This window comes from Citrus clementina, unplaced genomic scaffold (genome assembly GCF_000493195.1).
Source record: "Citrus clementina cultivar Clemenules unplaced genomic scaffold, Citrus_clementina_v1.0 scaffold_5, whole genome shotgun sequence".
Taxonomy (NCBI): domain Eukaryota; kingdom Viridiplantae; phylum Streptophyta; class Magnoliopsida; order Sapindales; family Rutaceae; genus Citrus; species Citrus x clementina.
Window position 1 is genome coordinate 36,119,318 of NW_006262201.1, and position 24,554 is coordinate 36,143,871.

Consider the following 24,554-nt stretch of genomic DNA (forward strand, 5'->3'; position numbering starts at 1 on the left):
TGAAATGACGTACTTGAGTATCTGGATCCGTATCAACATGCATCATGGGCTAAATAATCCGTATTAATGCCAATTAAATCCATGAGGGGGGATCCACACCTCATGAACCACGCTCTAATCAATATGGTGCTAAGGGCTTATCGTGCCAAATAATAATAACCTTATACTAGAGAGCCGGTGTAACCAAGGCGGTATCTAGACAAGACTATTATTATTTGTCGACGAGAAGTCAAAACATCCACAAAAATTAGAGGGGAAGAGAAAATAAATTTACCAAATTAAGCCCATGACACATGTTGAGACTTCACCTTCAACCCAAGCTTGAAAGAAAATTAGCCACTCATAATTGAACTAGGGGCAAAATGGAAATTTATTAAAATACGAAGAAAATACAAGATGGAGAAGGAATTACAGAAAATGGATCCCAAAAATGGATTCAGAGATATCAAATTAGGGGGGGGAGGCCCCCTTTTTATAGATACATGGAGTAAATCATGGCCATCGGATTAAAAATAGTTTGGACGCTCAGGATTGCGCCACGTCATCAGTCAACAGTCCACGGTTTGACCACGCGGATGAACAGTAACACGGTTTGACCCGACTTTGAACAGTAACGCGGTTTGACCCGGATGAACAGTAACGCGGTTTGGTTGAAAATAATCCTGTGTGATGCATGCACCGTACGCGAGATTTTTCGTCCACTGATATGCTGCCACGTCACCATCAACAGTACATAAGAATTTTAGTCCAACAGGATCGTGACACCTCATCAGTCAATGCCACATCATCGGTCAATGCCACGTCATCATCCGTCTATGTGAACAGTGTCGTGAACAGTAACGTATACAGTACCGTACACGTGAATAGTACCGTACATGTGAATAGTGTCATTTTTCCTTTTATGCTCCTCCTAAGGTTTTCGACCGTCCTGAGTTCAAAAGTGATGTCCGTTTTGCCGTCTGATCTCTCCTTTATTGTGAAATGACTATAATGCCCCTAAAATACATAAAATACTTAATTAAAATAAAACACATGTAATTAAATCACAAGAAGGTTAAATATATAAAAGTAAGGGTTGTTAGTAAGACTTAAAATGTAAAATAACGGTTTTCTCCTTTATAAATATGCATTTTCTAATACTCAACACACCCCCCAACCAGCTTATTGCTAGTCCCTAGCAAATAAAGCGAAAACAAAATTCAAATTCAAAATAATTTTTTTTTTGTTTTAATAGAAACACTCGTATTTATTCCATCAGATTAATGATAACACTCAAATAAAAGTATAAGCATTATCTCTAGTCTAAAGCAACATCACACCCACATCAACCATCCACATGAATTAGCCCAGTAGACTTTGTTTTAGCTACTCTCAAGAATGACATGTCAAACCCCAAAATCTCACTGGAAGTAGTGACACTCTCACAAATAAATTAATCCCAATAAAAATAGTCACTCCAATGAATGGTAATTGAGAGAGAAAATAATAAAGAAGTGATATCACATGCTCTCACCAAGATGAAATAAATATGCCCTCAGCTTAGAAATAATACGATCTCAAGTCAAATAAAATGTTAGTCAACCCACTTTATTTATCTTTTTTTTTTTTTTAATTATGCATCACTACATCTTTTTAGCCCATATAACTAGCTTCTACTTCAAACTATAGTTCCCTAAAATCAAGAAGGACTTTTATTAGGATGAAACGTAGGCTAGGGACATGGCTAACAAAGAAGGAAAATAAGGAAAACAAAGTGTATGTTTGAGAAAAATGCAGAGAAATTTTTTTTTTTTTTTTGGAAGTTGCAAGGTGGATTTCACCTATTTTTATTCTTTTGAAACAACAACTTTTGTTTTTGTTTTTGTTTTTGTTTTTTTTTTGTTTTTTTTTGTTTTTTGGCATAACTTCACTGAACAACATAATTATTTACATTTTCTCAAACATAAATAGGTGATGGAACTTATAAGACATCGGGTAATACTCCAAATCGGAGTGGGTCAAGATAATAAGTTGACAAAGAAAATGTTTTTTTTTTTTTAAAGGCTCAAAAGGGTTAACTATGGATATTTAATAAAAGGGATGGCTAGAAAGGCTCAAACGGATCAAAGATGGCCTTTCCATCGTCTTTTAGGGCTCTGAATAACCTTCCATATCTACTAGTTAGATGGGCCTCCAAATGTAGCAACACACTCTTTTTTCTTTTTTTTTTTATTTTACAAATTTTTTTTTTTAGGGTTAACTCAAAAGTAATTTAGAGATCGTGTATAAAATAATAAACTGCTAAGCTGTATAAAGAGTGGGCAAAAGGGTTATTCTCCAAGAAAAATAATAGGCTCAAAAACTCACTTGGTACTTATTATGACATGTTCATTCCTTCAAGCAACTCATATATGTCTCCGACATCAACATGTAGAGTAGCAAACATAATGTAACATCACTTAAGACCAAAGATAATACAAATACTAAAATTTAAAATTAATCATGTCACCCAATGTTAAAACAAATCACACAAATTTTTTTTTTTTTAAACAACATTCTACCCCCCAACCTATTCTAAACATGAAAGGAAAATATGCATGCAGAAATGTGAAAATGATGCATAAAAACTAATTAGAAAAGTTACACGTAAAATGATAGAAAACGAAAATGATTTTTTTTTTTTTAAAGAAGATGCGTTTCTAGAGGAACTACACTCCATATTCAGTCAGCCATCTTCGACTCAAAAGTTGGAAAATGTATATTTATAGAGGAGAAATTAAAAAGAAGAAAAATAAACATAAACACATAATAAAGAAAATGTCTGAATTTTTTTTTTTTTTTATAAACGATGAAGATGCGTTTCTAGAGTCACTACACTCCATATTCAGCCATCTTCAACACAAAAAGTTAGCAACAGTTAGTTTCTACAACAAAAATTAGTAAAAACTTAACCAAAATTCTACAATTGTCGACTATTCCCTCCCCCCAACCAGAACGAAACATTGTCCTCAATGTTTGAAAGGAAAGAAGTAGAGTTTAGAAGACATCACCTAGGTGGTGCAACACAGAAGAAAATATTTACAGGCGGAGAGTTAAATCTAATTTGTACTTCTTACTGCTGCTACTGTTACCATCATTATTTGGACGCTCCAACACGAAGGTCCAGGGGTCTGGCTCCGGTCTATAAGCTTGTAACAGATCAAGTAGCTCGTTAGCAGTGTGAGCACAAATAAAAAGTTTTTTCACATTAGCGGGAATGAAATAGTTTTTTATTGCATGGTTAAGAAATGCGATAAAGCCATCATAAAAGTTATTGACATTTAACAAACCGATGGGTTTTTGGTGGATGTGCAGATGGGCCCAAGATGCTAGCGTGATAAGTGCCTCTAGTGTTGCAAGATCTCCTGGAAGGAAAATAAATGCATCAGCATGATTAAGCATTTCAGTTATTCTTTCTTGCATACCTGAGACGACTAACTCTTCTCCAGTTGATGAGTCAGACGAACTGCCCAATGGTTTTAGGACTCTTGGGATGATGCCTAACACTTGACTTCCTCTGATAAAAGCTGCTTCGGAGACCATTTTTGATAACCCTCGGTTACCTCCTCCATACACCAAATGTAAATTTCTCGCTGCTATGCTTCGACCAAGATCTATGGCTGCCTCAACGAACTCTTTATGTTTGCCATAGGTAAATCCAGAAAGCACACAAATGTTCTTGAATTGTCTATTGGGAGTAGCTGCCATTGTGATACTTCTCGAAAACAATTTGTGAGTGCTTGACAAAAAGGAAATCACATTTAAGAATCTTGGTGACAGTGGATCACAGTTATGTATGAGGTAACATGTCAGTGTCAAATAACGCGTAAAGCACGTGGCTCGCTAGTCAAAAAGGAAACAGTAAAAGGGAAAAAGAAAACAGTAATAAGGAAAAAGCAAACAGTAATAAAATTTTTAAAGACAATAATGCACACAATAAAACAATAGTGAAATAAAATAACAGTAAAGTGAAAGGATATTTACAGGTAGTTGCGACTGTGGCTCACATCTTCCTCTGGTTTTACGTCCAGAAACGGCTTGAACGCCCTCTATGGGTCGAGGATAGGCTTCCCATCCAGTTTTCTTATAAACAGGCAAACAGGGTCGTTTATAGTCAGATTCCCGAGACTATATCGTGCATGCTCTTTCTGGAATAATGGCCATAACTGGAGAATCGCTCCTTGCACATATCCACTGGGATGCGTTTCAAGAGACAAAAGGATATCATCCAATGACTCCTTATTCAAGCCATCCCTAATGAATTGAATCTTATCTTCCCTGTTATCAGACATCATTCCTAAAGAACATGGGTTTTTATTGCAACTCATTCTGGCACACTTATGACAAGCAACAGAAATTCTTCGAGCTCGTCGTTTTCTTGCATAATTTCCTTTACCACAACCAGGCATGTATGCAATAAATTTTGGAGGTAACTCACCTGCCGATCGTACTTTAGCCTCGATTAACCAACGGATGTCAGCAGGTATGTTATTCCTCATGAGTAATCGCATGCGTTCGGACCGAGCTTTATAGATCGTAAGGAGGGCATTCTGAGGAAGTGAAGGGAATCGCTTGTGAAGCTTCGCTAGAGTCTCGTTTCTGTCCATACCTTCGCCTCAGAATATCAGTTATTATGGGAAACTAAAGTACCGACTTGATTGTCACGGAGTACCGTTATCCGCCACTTCACCGGGGTAATAAACTAAAGCACACAAATAGAAAAACAAATTAAAACACACAAAGAAAATTAAAATCGTCCTCTTATTGAATTTACCTCAAGCTCCAACTGGATGTCGTAAACACTTCTCTCAATGTCTCTGAGTTGGCTTTCTAAACCCTCAACATAGGCTACTAACTCTGGTGGTTGTAGAGCCCAAATGCGTTGTGTTTTACAAAATTGAATCTGCCTTTTGAGATGAGTTTTGACACGTTGAAGTGGTTTAAGAATGTTCAGGAGGAACGGCCTAAGTATGAGACTCATGATTAACAATGATAAGAGAAAACTTAATGGTAAAATAAACACACTTATGCAAAAACAATTTCAATTAGCAAAAGAATAATATAAAGAAAGAAAACAAAATCAAATCAACGAAAAGAAAGAAAAAAAATCAATTTAAATCTGGTGGGTCACTCAAATTTATTTCGGTGTCTTCTCCACGTGGTTGGTATTCTAGATATGGCTTTAATCTTTGACCATTAACTTTAAACGCGACACCGTTCTTTGGGTCCTTAATTTCAATTGCCCCATGTGGAAAAACAGTATGAACAATAAATGGGCCAGACCAACGAGAGCGTAACTTACCTGGGAATAGGTGCAAGCGAGAATTGAATAAAAGCACTTTCTGACCTGGAGTGAACGATTTTCTCATAATTTGCTTATCATGGAAGACTTTCATTCGTTGCTTGTAAATTTTGGCATTTTCGTATGCATCATTGCGAATTTCTTCAAGTTCTGCCAGCTGTAATCTTCTTTCTGAGCTGGCTTGCTGCATGTCAAAATTGAATTTCTTGATGGCCCAATATGCACGATGCTCGAGTTCCACAGGTAGGTGGCAAGCTTTTCCATACACTAGCCTGTAGGGTGACATCCCAATCGGGGTCTTGAAAGCCGTTCTATATGCCCATAAGGCATCATCAAGTCTTAATGACCAATCTTTTCTGTCTGGCCTCACCGTTTTTTCTAATATGTGCTTTATTTCTCGATTGGAGATCTCAACTTGGCCACTGGTTTGCGGATGATACGGGGTCGCCACTTTGTGTGTGATTGAATACTTTGTCAAAAGAGCCTTGAATGCTTTGTTACAAAAGTGGGCACCACCATCACTGATTATCGCTCGAGGGAATCCAAAGCGTGAAACAATGTTGCTTTTCAAAAATGCTATCACCACCTTGTGATCATTGGTCCTACATGGAATTGCTTCTACCCATTTTGATACGTAGTCAACAGCAACCAATATGTATTGATGGCCAAAAGAAGGGGGAAAGGGTCCCATGAAGTCGATACCCCATACGTCAAAAATCTCAACCACTAAAATTGGATTTAGTGGCATCATGTTCCTTCGTGTAATGCTTCCCATTCGTTGACACCTATCACATGAAGAACAGAAAGTGTAAGCGTCTCGAAATATAGATGGCCAATAGAAACCACATTGTAAAACTTTAGTCGCTGTCTTCTTAGCACTGAAATGGCCTCCACAAGCTTGTTCATGGCAGAATGAAAGGATATTCTGAATTTCACTTTCTGGGACACATCGTCTAACAATTTGATCCGCACAATACTTGAACAAATACGGGTCATCCCAAAAGAAATTCTTTATCTCTGCAAAGAATTTAGCCTTGTCTTGCTTGGTCCAATGCTCTGGAAGTTTACCTGTAACAAGATAATTAACTATATCAGCATACCAAGGTAATACTTCCACACTCATTAATTGTTCATCTGGAAATGACTCATTTAATGGTAATTGTTCTATAATTGTGTCAAAATGGAGACGAGAGAGGTGGTCCGCCACAACATTTTCTATCCCTTTTTTATCTTTGAATTCCAAGTCAAATTCCTGCAAAAGTAACACCCAACGAATTAGTCTAGCTTTTGCATCTTTCTTTGTGAGAAGATATTTAAGAGCAGCATGATCTGTGAACACAATTATTTTACAACCAATGAGATAAGATCGAAATTTTTCCAATGCAAACACTACTGCTAGCATTTCTTTTTCAGTAGTTGAATAGTTCAACTGTGCATCATTCAATGTCATACTAGCATAGTAAATAACATGAGGAATTCGATCAACTCTTTGTCCTAAAACTGCTCCTACTGCATAATCAGATGCATCACACATAAGCTCAAATGGTAAGCTCCAGTTTGGGGCCTGAATGATGGGTGATGATGTCAACAATTGCTTTAATTTTTCAAAAGCCATAAGACATGAATCATTAAAGATAAAAGGTACATCCTTAGCAAGTAAATTGCATAAGGGTCTAGAAACTTTGCTAAAATCTTTAATGAAACGTCTATAGAAACCAGCATGCCCAAGGAAAGATCTTACTTCTCTGACTGTTTTAGGTGGAGGGAGATTAGAAATGAGATCCACCTTGGCTTTGTCAACCTCAATACCTTTGCTCGAAATGATGTGACCGAGAACAATACCTTGTTTTACCATAAAATGGCACTTCTCCCAATTTAAGACTAAGCTCTTCTCGGTACATCTCTGCAGAACTAGCGTTAGATGATGTAAACATTGATCAAACGAGTCACCAAAGACAGAAAAGTCATCCATAAAGACTTCAAGGAATCGTTCAACCATATCAGAAAAAATGCTCAACATACATCGTTGAAATGTAGCAGGTGCATTACATAATCCAAATGGCATTCTCCTATATGCAAATGTGCCAAAAGGGCAAGTGAAAGTAGTTTTCTCTTGATCTTTTGGTGCTATGGGGATCTGATTATATCCTGAGTAGCCATCTAGAAAGCAATAAAATTCATGGCCTGCTAATCTATCAAGCATTTGATCAATAAATGGTAAAGGAAAATGGTCTTTACGTGTGACAGAATTCAATTTCCTATAATCGATGCATACACGCCACCCTGTAGTTACTCTAGTGGGTATCAATTCATTATCTGCATTCGTAACTACTGTGACTCCTGACTTTTTGGGGACAACTTGTACAGGACTGACCCATGAACTATCAGAAATTGGGTAAATGATACCTGCATCTAATAGCTTAAGGACTTCAATTCTAACAACTTCTTTCATATTAGGATTTAACCGACGTTGCATTTCCCTAGTAGATTTAGCATTTTCATCAAGGTGAATGTAATGCATGCAGTCTACTGGATTTATACCTTTGATGTCTGCTATGGTCCATCCTAATGCTCCTTTGTGCTCTTTTAAAACATCCAACAACTTACCTTTTTGTTCGTCATTGAGGGATGATGAGATGATTACCGGTAGAGTACTTTCTTCTCCCAAAAATGCATATTCCAATGTGTTGGGTAATGGTTTGAGCTCGAGTTTCGGTGGTGATTCTGATGATGGGATGAGTTTCTTCTCTGATGGTGCTAGTTGTTCAACTCTTGACTTCCATTTATTAGTGTCCATAGATGGTGCTGAGTCAAGCAGGGCGTTGACCTCATCAACCGATCTGTCAATATCAAAATCAAAACCAAAGTGAGTTAAACATGTTTGTAAAGGATCATCACTAAGGTTTGAAACAAAAGTATCATCAACTAATGCTTCAATTAAATCCACATCAACAATTCCATCATCTGCATTGTGAGGTTGTTTGGCAATGTTGAAGATGTTCAGTTCCATAGTCATGTTGCCGAAGGACAACTGCATATTTCCAGTCCTGCATTGAATGTGAGCATCCGCAGTTGCCAAGAAAGGTCGGCCTAGAATAATGGGGATGTGCTTCCTTGAATCCTGTATTGGTTGAGTGTCAATTACAATGAAATCAACAGGAAAATAAAACTTGTCTACCTGGATAAGCACGTCCTCCACAATACCACGAGGTATTTTCGTGGACCGATCTGCAAGCTGTAACACCACTGGAGTTGGGTGTAATTCTCCCAGTCCAAGTTTCACGAATACAGAGTAAGGCAAAAGATTTACACTAGCTCCTAAATCCAACAAAGCATTCTCAATTGTGTGGTTCCCTATACTACATGAGATAGTGGGGGAGCCAGGGTCTTTGCATTTTAAAGGAATTTTATGTTGGAGTATAGAACTAACGTTTTCTGTTAAAAATGCCTTCTTTTGAACATGCATATTTCTCTTTTTAGTACAAAGGTCTTTAAGAAACTTGGCATAAGATGGAACTTGTTTAATAGCATCAAGCAAAGGGATATTAACACTTACCTGTTTGAAGATTTCGAGAATCTCACCTGTGGATTTTCCCTTCTTTCCTTTCGCTAACCTTTGAGGAAATGGAGCTTTCGGAACGTATTCTCGTGGGTTGGTTTCTTCTTTCTCCTCCGGTGATGAGTCTTCAACATTCACAGGTACAATTTGATTTTCTTTTGTCACCAGCATCTCCACTTTGTTGTCGACTTCCTTTCCTTTTCGCAAGGTCATTACTGCTTTGACCTCTCCATGTTGCTGTGGTGAACTAGTACTCGCTTCATGCACTCCTTTAGGATTAGGCACTGGTTGACTTGGAAATTTTCCTTTCTCAACAGTCATTGCCAAGGTCTGAACTGAAGAAGCGAGTTGTCCCACCATCTTCTCCAGGCTTGAAACTGATTGGGCTTGTGAGTTGAAGCCCGCTCTCAACTCATTTCGTAGTCCATCAATGGTGCGGTTCTGTTGCTCAATCGTGGAGTGAGTAACATTCTTGAAATTTTGGAATGCATCCTCCCATGGTCTGGGTTGAGAGTAGTTCTGATTCTGATTGAATGGTCTAAATGGGGGCTGAGAGGCTTGAGGATTTTGTGGAATTGGTGGAGCTGGAGCTGTTGGTCCATTCTGTTGGAATCCTTGAGACCATGAAAAATTGGGGTGGTCTCTCCATCCAGGGTTATATGTGTTGGAGTATGGGTTGTAATTTGATGGCTTTCTCATTACACCTATGGCATTGGCTTGATCTGAGTATGAGTCATGGTCATGTGGCTCTGTTGATTTAGCAGTCGATAATGATGCTATTTGTCGAGAGAGACCTTCAATTATCGCTTTGACTTCTTTAATTTCTGAACTTGATTCGCCAATTTGAACCTCATTCACTCCTTTAATTCTTCTAGTAGTCCTGAGTGATCGACTCCGTTGTTGGGAATTATCTGCTTGTCGCTGGAAGAATTCCCAAATCTCTGATGCACTTTTTGACATTAGCTCTCCTCCACTCGTTGCCATTAGCCATTCTTGCACATTCGGCAATAATCCCTCCAAAAAGTATTGGCATTGGTGCCATTTCTCGTACCCATGATGTGGACACTTCAAGAGTAGCCCATTGAATCGCTCCCATGTTTCGAAAAATTGCTCGTCATCTTTCTGGGTAAACTCTGAGATTTCCCTGCGAATAGCATTGGTTTTATGCACTGGGAAATATTTATTTAAAAATTTTGTAACCATTTGTTCCCATGATGCAATGCTATTAGCAGGCAATGTATTAAGCCATGAACGAGCTCTATCTTTTAAAGAAAATGGGAATAGTCTAAGTTTAACATCATCATCTGAAAAATTCTCATATTTGAATGTTTGACAAATGGCATGAAAATCATTCAAATGATTATATGGATCCTCATTTTCTAGGCCATAAAATGTAGGGAGACAATTTAACACACTAGGTTTTAATTCAAAACTCCTAGCAGCTACATTTGGGTATCTTATGCATGACGTGCTCAAATTAGCTAAGGGACTAAAATAGTCCTTAAATGGCCTCTCCTGTGGTGCTTGTAAATCCATTTTATTTTTAACGTGTTTGTGTGTGCGAAGTGTTTTTTCTAATTCAAGGTCTATAGGTTCAAGATTAGGTAATAATGACCTACGACCATGCATGCAAAATAAATAAAATAAAAATAAAGATGCAAACAAAACAAAAATAAAGATGGGAACAAAACAAATAAAAATAAAGAAGAGGGAGAAATTACGATACTAACCTTATTGCGCTATTACAACCTTTCTATAAAAATACACAAAAATAAATACGTGAAAGAAATTAACTAAAAATTAAATTAATAAGATAAACAAAAAAAATTACAAAGAAAAATAAATGGAAAATTAAATTACAAAATTTTAAAGAAGAGAAAAAGAAAAGAAATACTAACCTTTAAATGTAGATTCACTTTTTTTTTTTAATAATAAAAAAAAATACAAGAAAACAAATAAAAGAAATTATTCACAAAAATTAATTCTATGAATTAAAATTACTTACCTCCCCGGCAACGGCGCCAAAAACTTGTTGTGCAAATTTTAATGTACTCGCAAGCGCACGAATCTATTGTAGTATAGATCTATGGTGACGAGTGTCGATCCCACGAGGAGGTGGATTTTAATTGTGTAGAATTAATTTTGTAAATGGGTGATTGGATTTATGGTGGAAATGATTTGGAATATGCTAAAACTTAAATTAAAATGGCGAGAATAAATTCTAAAACTGGAATTGAAATGGCGAGAATGAATTGAAGAGAATTCTATTGAAATGACGTACTTGGGTATCTGGATCCGTATCAACATGCATCATGGGCTAAATAATCCGTATTAATGCCAATTAAATCATGAGGGGGGAATCCACACCTCATGAACCACGCTCTAATCAATATGGTGCTAAGGGCTTATCGTGCCAAATAATAATAACCTTGTACTAGAGGGCCGGTGTAACCAAGGCGGTATCTAGACAAGACTATTATTATTTGTCGACGAGAAGTCAAAACATCCACAAAAATTAGAGGGGAAGAGAAAATAAATTTACCAAATTAAGCCCATGACACATGTTGAGACTTCACCTTCAACCCAAGCTTGAAAGAAAATTAGCCACTCATAATTGAACTAGGGGCAAAATGGAAATTTATTAAAATACGAAGAAAATACAAGATGGAGAAGGAATTACAGAAAATGGATCCCAAAAATGGATTCAGAGATATCAAATTAGGGGGGGGAGGCCCCCTTTTTATAGATACATGGAGTAAATCATGGCCATCGGATTAAAAACAGTTTGGACGCTCAGGATTGCGCCACGTCATCAGTCAACAGTCCACGGTTTGACCACGCGGATGAACAGTAACACGGTTTGACCCGACTTTGAACAGTAACGCGGTTTGACCCGGATGAACAGTAACGCGGTTTGGTTGAAAATAATCCTGTGTGATGCATGCACCGTACGCGAGATTTTTCGTCCACTGATATGCTGCCACGTCACCATCAACAGTACATAAGAATTTTAGTCCAACAGGATCGTGACACCTCATCAGTCAATGCCACATCATCGGTCAATGCCACGTCATCATCCGTCTATGTGAACAGTGTCGTGAACAGTAACGTATACAGTACCGTACACGTGAATAGTACCGTACATGTGAATAGTGTCATTTTTCCTTTTATGCTCCTCCTAAGGTTTTCGACCGTCCTGAGTTCAAAAGTGATGTCCGTTTTGCCGTCTGATCTCTCCTTTATTGTGAAATGACTATAATGCCCCTAAAATACATAAAATACTTAATTAAAATAAAACACATGTAATTAAATCACAAGAAGGTTAAATATATAAAAGTAAGGGTTGTTAGTAAGACTTAAAATGTAAAATAACGGTTTTCTCCTTTATAAATATGCATTTTCTAATACTCAACACACGCCACCATTGAAAAAGTTAATTTTAAATATAAATTCGATTTTATTTGTAACAATTTTGTATTAAACTATTAATTTGTTCATGATAGTTTGTAAAAGAAGTTTGTATCCTTTGCATGCTGCGTTACTTACTAATTTAATGTATGTGACTTTTGTAATGAATATTAATGTAAAATATATTTCGAACTTCACTTTTATTTGAATTTTTTATTTGAATATGATTAACTCAAAATCGAAAATAAAAAAAGTATTAATTATTCGGGGATCGGGGACCCTTGGGGATCCCCTGTTATTATTCGGGGAGGGGATGTGGATTCTCTCAAGTAATTCTGACGGGGACGGGGAGGGGACGAGGATATACGCAAAATATCGAAAATGGGTATGGGGAGATTGGTCCCCTCCCCTCCCCATTGCCATCCCTAGGGGTAGAGATGGCAGAAAAGCCCGACCGGACCGGATGCATGAAAAATGCGGATCCGGGCATTGATTTTCAATGCCCGGGTGTTTCCGGGCACGGGTCCGGTCACAGCACCAAGAACCCGGAACCCGGTCCCGTGCTCGCTTTTTTATTAAGTAAAAAAAAAGAGGAAAATATAAAAACAAAAATTCCATTTGCCTTTGCCCAATTTCCCCCAAACCCAACCGGCCAACCCTAAATCGTGAAATTGGCACCTCCTTCCTCCGTCGCTCCACCAACAGCCAATCAGCCTCAGCCACCACCCATCCTTCACCGATGGCGATGCAGTATTGACAGTTGACCGCGCCTCTCCCTCCACGAACCGCAAAGTACAGTCGTCACTCGTCAGTCTGTCAAACTGTCAAAGAGCTCGTCATTGTTTGGTCAGCTTCTCAGCGGCAGCCACCGCACGACGGCGTCCGCCACCATAGCTAGTCTCACACTCTCACTCCATTGTTTTGTTAGTTGTCACCATATCAGCTGCAAGCCTGCAACCCACAGCCACGACCCACGAAGTAATTTTTTTTTTGGCTGTTTTTTCAAAAAAAAAATGATGAAATTGCTTTCAATATACGCTTAATTATTTTCTTGGATGCTGGAAGTGTTTACATTGTTAATGTATGCACAGAACATAATAAGAGGAAGTTAAATGGTTAATTTCGAAGCTCTTTCTTTGTCAATGTAAGGGAAAACTGTAGAACCTGCATTTGGGTCGCTTCTTTGGATATGGTGTATTCTGCATCTGGAAACTTGGAAGATGAATTTCTGTAAAAGAGGAAGTTAAATGGTTAATTTCGAAGCTATACATATATTATGAGAGTTTGATTTTGACCTCATTTGAATTCATCATCACTCAAATCCGGGTAGAGAAAACTCCGGAAAAAATTTGTGCCCGGATAGTGCCGGACATGTGCTCAGATAGTACCGGGCATGTGCTCGGCCCGCATAGAAAAATTTCGGGCACGGTGCAGATCTGGGTAGCTAAGTTTGACATCCGAGTCGGTCCCGGGCAGCCCTAAACCCGGACCCAAACTTTTGTCATCTCTACCTGGGGGGTGTTGGGGTGGGCCGCGGCGGGGGTGCTGTGTGGCTAAGACAGATTTAGATGTGATGCCTTTAAGCGTTGCTTAGCTAGATGCTGTTGTGACATCACGAGTACATTTATGGAAAAAAAAAATGAAAGAGTGATACGACAGTATTTATTAAATGCAAATTGTCTCTTTTCATAATGCGCAGACAACAATCCTTCTGCTCTGAGTTTCCAATAATCCACGACATCATGTAATGTGGCCAGTCGGGTGATTCGTGTTCAAACTACATACGTGAGATAATGAGCACTCAAGAAATGATAAAAAGTACAGGATAACGAACAGGACATGTACTCAATAACTATGCGGGTGAGTCGGCGGGTAGGGATGGGCTGAACTCACAATGCATGTGTTGTCAACTTGTTATGACCTCATGGTGCAGTGATAGACTTGATGGTGATGAACATAACTGGTGGGGAATATGCTTGACTGAGAAAAAAAATTAAAAATTATCATTTTTTAATAAATGTAATAAATTGATAAATTAAAATGTAAGTAAGGATCAAATAAATTGAGAATGTCAAAGTATTTAAGGATCAAATAAATTGAGAATGTCAAAGTATTTGTACTCATTTATAAATCAATTAGTTTGTTTTAATAATTAAGACCAATTAAAATTAATCTTGTGTAGATTCTTTTTCTATTTAATAATATAATATCTAAATATCTCATGTCAACATATTAAATAATAAATAGTTGAAATTTTCATAAACACTCTGTGTAAATAATTTATTGAAAGACATAAAATCAAAGATAATCATATATAAATTTTATAGAACTAAACATAAATTTAGTCAAATATTAATCATAACAATCAATAATGTATGACAGGATTTGTGAAAAGATTTAATAACATCTAACTAATCATGTAAAATAAGAACCATGAACATTTAAAAATATATGTAGCGAATTAATTAAATAAAATATAATTATTTCACCTTAATAAAGTTTTATTATTAACCCCAGTATAAAAAAATTAGTTAGACATAATTAAAATGAAAGCAACAAAAAAAGTAAAACCAACCATGAAAATTATTGAAGTGCTGCTGCCGTTATTTTCTTCTCTTCCTCGTGGCTGCGTCTCTCTTGCTTCCTCCGGCGGCTTCTCTTTTTATAATGCTAGTTGACTGAATTCTTCTCTAACTTAAATTATATTATAATTGTGGTACACCAACCAGCCGCCTCTATAGTTAAATCTTTTAAGATTTTTATTCCAATTTTTATGAAGCAAAAGGGGAAAGCCACCAATTTGAGTTAAAGTCAATTTCTACGTTTATCTTCCTGTGATGGCTATAATCTTTTATTTGTCTTCATGTGCTTGGATGAATTAATTTACTACCTTCGGTTTCCTCAGCTTCATTTCCACATGCATGTATGTCTAATTACTTTCAAAATTAATTAATTTTTAATACTCCCAAATCGAATTTTTTCATGCCCTTTTTATCTATAATCTCCAATTAATTCATTATTTAATAAAATAATTTAATTATTAAAAATAACAAATAAAAGTAACTAACAATTATGTAATTAATGGTAAATTATGTATAGATTATATGCTCATCAATTGGTTTGCGGGCTAAAATTTTTAAATCATGTTTTATCCACGAACTAACTAAAAAAAATTAATATAAAAATAATTTTACTACTGATCAAATTTAAAATTAAATAAAATTTAAATAAATTAATTGTTTAAATAAAGTTAGAAAATATATTAAAGATTTCAAAATATTACACACTAAAAAGAAAAAAATCTCATTTGTTGAACTGCTTAGGAAGTTATATTTTTTATTTAATTATTTTTATTTTATATTATTATGGGATAAGATATAATGTGGTGTTAATGTGACTATATTTTAACTTATTTATTTATTAGTAAGTATAATGCTATATTTACAAGTTTAAATTTTTTATTAAATAACTATTTTTATTTTTTACGGATTTGTGGTTTTTTGCGTATGATAGAAATAAATCCACATCCAATCCACCAACTGCGGATTTTCAAATTTTCAATCAAATCAAATCCACGGATCGGATTGGATTCTGAATGCCCCTAATAAGAACATGTTCTTTTTTTTATTAGAATAAGATTGGGCTTGATTGGAAATTCGAATTTAGTGGTATGTAATATGTTTAACTCCATTGTATGGTTTAGAAAGCAATATCCAAAAGCATATTCAAACTTTTTTATGGCATGGATAAGCTCATGTTGCAATTTTGACTATGGTTGTTGTATCATTGAGTAATGAATTTATGTTTAAACAAGAGAAATTATTCACTGTCCACCTATTTATTTTGCCTTTTTAAAAAATACACAAACATTTTTTTTCTTTTTCAGTATGCCACTTGAAGTTAGCCTTTTATTGCACTTGTTTACTTCTGTCTAATCGCTATTAGAATTTTGCTAACGTCAGAAGGGTAAAATGGACATTTCATTCGAATACCTAAAATTATGCTGTATTATGCTAATTTTTTTAAAAAGAGTAAAACGATGTCATTTAACGTGATTTGAAAATTAAAAAAAAACGAAAACCAATGTTGTTTAACTCAATTGAAAGAGAAAAAATAAATACAAATTTTCTAAGTCTAGCAAGCAACAAACACTATTTTTCTCCGATTTCTAGCATCTTCCTTTGCGTTTAACTCTATTGCTTGAAAAAACTTAAATCTAGCCAACTTATCTCCAATTTTCATTTATTTTGGGTTAAATTGTAATTTTCCTTTGAGAGGCAAAAATGTCATTTCATGAATATTCTGTTAAATCCATTAACGGATCATACGAAAGTGGACGAGTGCAATAAAACGTTTCCTTCAGGTGGTGCGCTGAAAAAAGAAAAAAAAATATTTGTTTATTTTTGAAAAAGACAAAACAAATAGGTGGATGGTGGATAATTTCCCTTTAAACAATAACGACACCTGCTGTTAATAGTGATGTAGAAGTGGAGTACACCAGTGAATAATGGAAACCGGTAGCTTAATATTAATGTCATAGGATTGTTATAGTCTAGAAAGTGTAATTAGGGAAAATGTGAGAAAATGGAATATATCTAGAATATGAATATGGAAATGTGTTTGGAAACTGTTTTTAAGAGATGATTCTTGAAATGAATTTAGAAATATTTTTTGTAAGAATATTGAAAATATTTTCTCTGAAATTATTTTTGAGAAATATCTTCGAAATGAAACCAAAATGTATTTTTTTTGGGAGAAAATTTCGTTCTGGAAATGTTCGTAACTGTCTTTTAATTTCTCTTGAATCACTTAACTAAAAGGATGGAGGCTTGAATGAATTGTGAAATTTGTTATTGATAGACTTAATTTTTTCATTTGCATTTATTTGTATGCATAATTGCTTTAAAATTTGTCTACTGACTTCCAACAGGAATTACTGTTTTAGAACAAACTTATCTTTTTAAATGATTGGTTCTCTATTAGCTCATTTTATAAGACATTCTCTCATGGGGCTAAAATTTCCCAAGTAGGATTAGTTAAGGATTTAATGATTAAACCTCAATTTGATAAATTTTTAACTTTAAACCACAACCTTTTGCTGAGTCCTTCTATTATTATCAGACATGTCTTTTGGGAAGCTACAACTGCTGTTAACTTCATAGTCAACTAAGTTTGTACTCATCAGACTTGTCAGCGATTTTTCAGTCCTAGAGACATTCTAACTGGTTTGTCTGTAATTCTTCATTTGGATGGTCTCGAGACCCCACATGTTTGATGTTAATTTTGCCTTATTGACTTCAATTTTTTGTTTTTTATTTTTACTTCTTTTAGGAGGTTTTGATTTATATCCCCTCCTTTCTTTTATTGATTTATATTACAGGTAAGAGTTTGTGGTTTATATAAAAAAAAACACACACACACACCGCGCGCGCGCGCACACGCACACACACAAAGCCTATAGTGATTGCCGTAGCACAGTGACTTAAGTCCACCATTGATTTTTAAATAGTAACAAAAGTTAACTATAAAAATAGAGGCAAAAAAATTGAAACAAAACAGAAAAAAAAAAAAAACACAGCTAAAATATAGAAATAATAACAATGCTGGCTAATAATTATTAAGTTTCAAACCAATCAGAAAACCAGATAGACGGTGACAAATTTATACTGTTCAGTAATTATTTTACAATTTCTAAAAATTATTGCATAGACTGAAAAAACAAGAGAGCGTAGCTTTGTGGAGCCTCTGAAAATGTCAGAATTCAGAAAGACTGAACCATTAATCAATTTACTTCCCGCAGCCGTACTACTCCATTTGAGCATAAAAAATGAGAAAGAAAAAAAAAATACCAACACTATATATTATATAAACAATCAATGGAGGTGACGATGACCTTGAAGAAATGTGCGCCTATGACCCGTCTTGCAGTACAATTGGGTGGCTTTCAGCTTCAAAACCATAGCTAGGGATTAGCCATGTGAGCAACCGCCGTATAATTAATTGAGAGATGGTGCCTTCTTTGTTAGAATTATTATTGTTTTATGAGGTGAAAGCGAGAAGGAGGGGGACCAAATAATTATATTAAAAAAGAAAGGGACAACTCTTATTCTTTTGATGAGAACTCTCAACTAATTATATGGGGTTGGATGGCATTCAAATTGTTTAGCAAATCTGCAGAATGGAGATTGGCCATCCCTTATTTGTCTCTCTCCATCTCTCGTTTTTCCTTTTTTTAATTATTCTCTCTCTCGTTTTTCTTTTTTTGTATTTCCGAAAATTTAGGCCCCGTTTGGTACTGTTTTGCAAGCCATATTTTCGTTTTCATTTTTATAATACACACGTAAAACATGTTTGGTGGTTTTGTTTCACAGAACAAATTACAAAACACAAAATCCGGATTTATTATTATAACTATACAACTGAAAACAAGTTAAACGTGTTCTCTAAAATTTACAAACTAAACCTAAAAATAAATTAAAAAACAACAAAAAAATCGTGACCCTCTGCAGCCCTCACTCAAAATCCAGTTCACTGCAGCTCCCTCTTTCCCCTCAATTTTCTCAATCCAGTTGCAGCAAATCTCTCTCTTGGTCGCTCTTGGTGTGCTAGCCACTGCCGCTGCTCTTTCTCCGCCGTAACCGCTGCTGCTCCAACTCCGTCCAACTGCTGCTACTCCGACTCCGTCCAGCCGCTGCTACTTCGTCTTTGCTCTCTCGAATCTGCACTTGCTCTCTCGGATCTTTGCTCTCTCGCTACTTCGTTGTTGCTCACTCGGATCTGCACTTGTCCAACTATTTCGAGACAGTTTTGACGCATATGAAGATGATGCATGACACGAATTGGGTGGTCCGATAAGTCCATCTCTGCTTCAGTTGAAAGATTTGAAATACTTAGACTTAAGCATGAATAATTTTAAAGGCTTCAAAGTTCCAGAATTCATTGGATCACTAAAGGAACTGAGATACCTCAATCTGTCAGGCTCATTTTTCAGTGGGACTATTCCACAAAGTCTTGGAAACCTCACGAATTTACTTTATCTTGATCTCAATAATTTTCTTGATCAATCCAATCAAATAAGCCTTGGATGGCTTTCTGGTCTTCCTTCCTTGAAATATCTTAACTTGGGAGGGGCAGATCTTAGCAAGGATGCAGCATATTGGCTTGAAAGTATTAGTATGCTTCGTTCTCTTGTTGAGTTGCGCTTGCCCAATTGTAATTGAGCGATGCTTTGGTGTTTTAAAAGCGCAATTTTTTACTTTAAGCGACATGTATAATTATAATTTACGAAAGCAACGTCTAATTTCAATTGTTATTTGGAGATTTTGATGTGCAAGATTTGGTTACCAACGATGAATGAGACACTAGTAGGCCACTTATTAATATTGATTTATCTCCAGTAAGTGTCGCAGAAATGAATGCTACAAGAGATAAAATTGCAGTTTTTATGTGGCATGATTACATACGTAATGCATAATGTGTATCATGTAATTTTTTTTATAATTATTTTGTTTAAATCATGTGTTGTAATATATATCTTAATTATATGGTGTAAAAATAATGACAATGTCAAAAATTTTTTAATTAATGTTAATTCTTAAACTTTATTATCATGTAATTTTTTTATATTAAATTTGGTTAAATTATTTTGTTGTATTTGTGTGTATTAGCTAAATAATTATTTTATGACTATAAATATAATGTAAATGATTAGTAAAAACTGTTTTTGAAAAAAATATTACCAAACGCATATTCTCTGTTTTTATCATTTTCAACTGTGTCTACCAAACGTATATTACTGTTTTAAATTTTAAAATATAGGATACAGAAAATGATACCAGACGCATATTTAAATTCAAAATACAGCAACTGCAAAACACTATTTTCATTTTCGTTTTTATTCTCCGAAAATACAGATTTAAAAACAATACCAAACAGGCCCTTAGCTTCACTTGTGGGCTCTGTATCTTTGATTGTTTCAATAATTTTCAAGCTTCTCAATCGGCTTGCGAGTCACAGACACCGTTGATGCAAAAATATTTAGCTTATGGCATTCTTTCATAATAATTTCTCAGAGCTTTCGTTACTAATCGTGTAAAGAACTCTGGCTATGTCTCCTCCATCACGCACATATCGTTCTTAATTGTGCTTGACGAAAAGCGAATTGTGTGGACATTGGGCTTGTCTTGAGTTTTCCAATTTCAATTAAACAACTCCGTTCGTCCAAATTTTTCTTCATTTATTATAATGTATATATTTCTTTAACGTGAATAAAGCCTTTTCTTCATAATTAATCCTAGAATGAGCTACACAAATTTTATCTATTTTAACAGCCTAGGTCTTTTGATGGAGGTATCTCAAGCAAGGAATCTCCAGTACACTTTCACTCTCGCTGGTCTTTGTATGCAATAAAGCACCAAAAAAGGAATCGGGCAATTTGCCCTTGGCGCTTGGAACAACGAGAGGTCGATCACCCTTTGTTGAGGTACCTAGTGTACTGGAGGAGCTGCCGCTTATGTGACTGAAAAAAGCATCGAAGTCTTCGGCAAAAGGGTCCATACCTATCCAACACGAAGCAAAAAAAAAAAAAAAGATTGAGAAAGATGTTAAGAATCGTCATAATCTCTTAAAGATTAACCGCAAGCATATTTAGATGAAGTGTCATATGTTCGATGAAATTGAGTTGCTCTGCTATGAAGAAAGGGATAGTTCAATGAATATTTATGCTGATGGATACCTGAGATACCCCATGCTCAGAATCAGATTTCAGAACACATGAAAGATACACAAGAGATCCTAAAAAGGCCACCAAGTAGTTCGGGTACCCCAACAAAATAAAATTGGTCATCTTTGTTGAGTGTTAGAAAATGCATATTTATAAAGGAGAAAACCGTCATTTTACATTTCAAGTCTTACTAACAACCCTTACTTTTATGTATTTAACTTTCTTGTGATTTAATTACATGTGTTTTATTTTAATTAAGTATTTTATGTATTTTAGGGGCATTATAGTCATTTCACAATAAAGGAGAAATCAGACGGCAAAACGGACATCACTTTTGAACTCAGGACGGTCAAAAACCTTAGGAGGAGCATAAAAGGAAAAATGACACTATTCACATGTACGGTACTATTCACGTGTACGGTACTGTATACGTTACTGTTCACGACACTGTTCACATAGACGGATCGATGACGTGGCATTGACCGATGATGTGGCATTGACTGATGAGGTGTCACGATCCTGTTGGGCTAAAATTCTTATGTACTGTTGATGGTGACGTGGCAGCATATCAGTGGATGAAAAATCTCACGTACGGTACATGCATCACACAAGATTATTTTCAACCAAACCGCGTTACTGTTCATCCGAGTCAAACTGTGTTACTGTTCATCCGCGTGGTCAAACCGTGGACTGTTGACTGATGACGTGGCGCAATCCTGAGCGTCCAAACTGTTTTTAATCCGATGGCCATGATTTACTCCATGTATCTATAAAAAGGGGGCCTCTCCCCCCTAATTTGATATCTCTGAATCCATTTTTGGGATCCATTTTTTGTAATTCCCTCTCCATCTTGTATTTTCTTCGTATTTTAATAAATTCCTATTTTGCCCCTAGTTCAATTATGAGTAGCTAATTTCCGTTCAAGCTTGGGTTGAAGGTGAAGTCTCAACATGTGTCATGGGCTTAATTTGGTAAATTTATTTTCTCTTCCCCTCTAGTTTTTGTGGATGTTTTGACTTCTCGTCGACAAATAATAATATTCTTGTCTAGTACCGCCTTGGTTTCACCGGCCCCCTAGTACAAGGTTATTATTATTTGGCACGATAAACCCTTAGCACCATATTGATTAGAGCGTGGTTCATGAGGTGTGGATTCCCCCCTCATGATTTAATTGGAATTAATACGGATTATTTAGCCCATGATGCATGTTGATACGGATCCGAATACCCAAGTACGTCAATTTAATAGATTTTCTCTTCAATTTATTTTCGCCATTTCAATTCCAATTTTAGAATTTATTCTTGCCATTTTAATTTAAGTTTTTGCATATTTCAAATCATTTCCACCATAAATCCAACCACCCATTTACAAAATTAATTCTATACACAATTAAAATCCACCTCCTCGTGGGATCGACACTCGTCACCATAGATCTATACTATAATAGATTCGTGCGCTTGCGAGTACATTAAAATTTGCACAACAAGTTTTTGGCGCCGTTGCCGGGGAGGTAAGTAATTTTAATTCATAGAATTAATTTTTGTGAATAATTTCTTTTAATTGTTTTCTTGTAATTTTTTTTATTAAAAAAAAAAGAAAAAAAAAAGAGTGAATCTACATTTAAAGGTTAGTATTTCTTTTATTTTTCTCTTCTTTAAAATTCTGTAATTTAATTTTTAATTTATTTTTCTTTGTACTTTTTTTTATTAATTTATTTTTAGTTAATTTATTTCACGTATTTATTTTTGTGTATTTTTATAGAAAGGTTGTAATAGCGCAATAAGGTTAGTATCGTAATTTTTCCCTCTTCTTTATTTTTATTTGTTTTGTTCCCATCTTTATTTTTATTTTATTTGTTTTGCATGCATGGTCGAAGGTCATTATTACCCAATCTTGAACCTATAGACCTTGAACTTGAGACAACACTTCGCACACACAAACAAGTAAAAAATAAAATGGATTTGCAACCACAGGAGAGGCCATTTAAAGATTATTTCAGTCCTTTAGCAAATTTGAGCACATCATGTATAAGATACCCAAATGTAGCTGCTAGGAGCTTTGAATTAAAACCTAGTGTGCTAAATTGTCTCCCCACATTCTATGACCTAGAAAATGAGGACCCATATAATCATTTGAATGATTTTCATGCTATTTGTCAAACATTTAAATATGAAAATTTTCAGACGATGATGTTAAACTCAGATTATTCCCATTTTCTTTAAAGGATAGAGCTCGTTCATGGTTAAATACTTTACCTGCTAATAGCATCTCATCATGGGAACAAATGGTAACAAAATTTTTGAATAAATATTTCCCAGTGCATAAAACCAATGCTATTCGCAGGGAAATCTCGGAGTTTACCCAGAGAGAAGATGAGCAATTTTTCGAAACATGGGAGCGATTTAATGGGCTACTCTTGAAGTGTCCACATCATGGGTACGAGAAATGGCACCAATGCCAATACTTTTTGGAGAGATTATTGCCGAATGTGCAAGAATGGCTAATGGCAACAAGTGGAGGAGAGCTAATGTCAAAAAGTGCATCAGAGATTTGGGAATTCTTCCAGCGACAAGCGGATAATTCCCAACAACGGAGTCGATCACTCAGGAATACTAGAAGAATTAAGGGAGTAAATGAGGTTCACATTGGCGAATCAAGTTCAGAAATTAAAGAAGTCAAAGCGATAATTGAAGGTCTCTCTCGACAAATAGCATCATTATCGACTGCTAAATCAACAGAGCCACATGACTATGACTCATACTCAGATCAAGCCAATGCCATAGGTGTAATGAGAAAACCATCGAATTACAACCCATACTCCAACACATATAACCCTGGATGGAGAGACCACCCCAATTTTTCATGGTCTCAAGGATTCCAACAGAATGGACCAACAGCTCCAGCTCCACCAATTCCACAAAATCCTCAAGCCTCTCAGCCACCATTTAGACCATACAATCAGAACCAGAATTACTCTCAGCCCAGACCATGGGAGGATTCATTCCAGAATCTTAAGAATCTTACTCACTCCACGATTGAGCAACAGAACCGCACCATTGATGGACTACGAAATGAGTTGAGAGCAGGCTTCAACTCACAAGCTCAATCAGTTTCAAGCCTCGAGAAGATGGTGGGACAACTTGCTTCTTCAGTTCAGACCTTGGCAATGACCGTTGAAAAAGGTAAGTTTCCAAGTCAACCAGTGCCTAACCCTAAAGGAGTGCATGAAGCAAGTACCAGTTCACCACAGCAGCATGGAGAAGTCAAAGCAGTAATGACTTTGCGAAAAGGAAAAGAAGTCGACAACAAAGTGGAGATGCCGGTGACAAAAGAAAATCAAATTGTACCTGTGAATGTTGAGGAATCATCACCGGAGGAGAAAGAAGAAACCAACCCATGAGAATACGTTCCGAAAGCTCCATTTCCTCAGAGGTTAGCGAAAGGCAAGAAGGGAAAATTCACAGGTGAGATTCTTGAAATCTTCAAACAGGTAAGTGTTAACATCCCTTTGCTTGATGCTATTAAACAAGTTCCATCTTATGCCA

The 24,554-nt window shown here is 35.9% G+C and overlaps 2 non-coding genes across 2 annotated transcripts; one reads left to right on the plus strand and one right to left on the minus strand.

Moving 5' to 3' along the window:
- Positions 1 to 9,927: 9,927 nt before the first annotated feature.
- Positions 9,928 to 10,031, plus strand: LOC112098576. The gene has a single exon (XR_002905687.1). It is a non-coding gene; the product is annotated as a small nucleolar RNA R71 (small nucleolar RNA).
- Positions 10,032 to 23,344: 13,313 nt separating this feature from the next.
- LOC112098627 lies at positions 23,345 to 23,448 on the minus strand. The gene has a single exon (XR_002905737.1). It is a non-coding gene; the product is annotated as a small nucleolar RNA R71 (small nucleolar RNA).
- Positions 23,449 to 24,554: the final 1,106 nt, after the last annotated feature.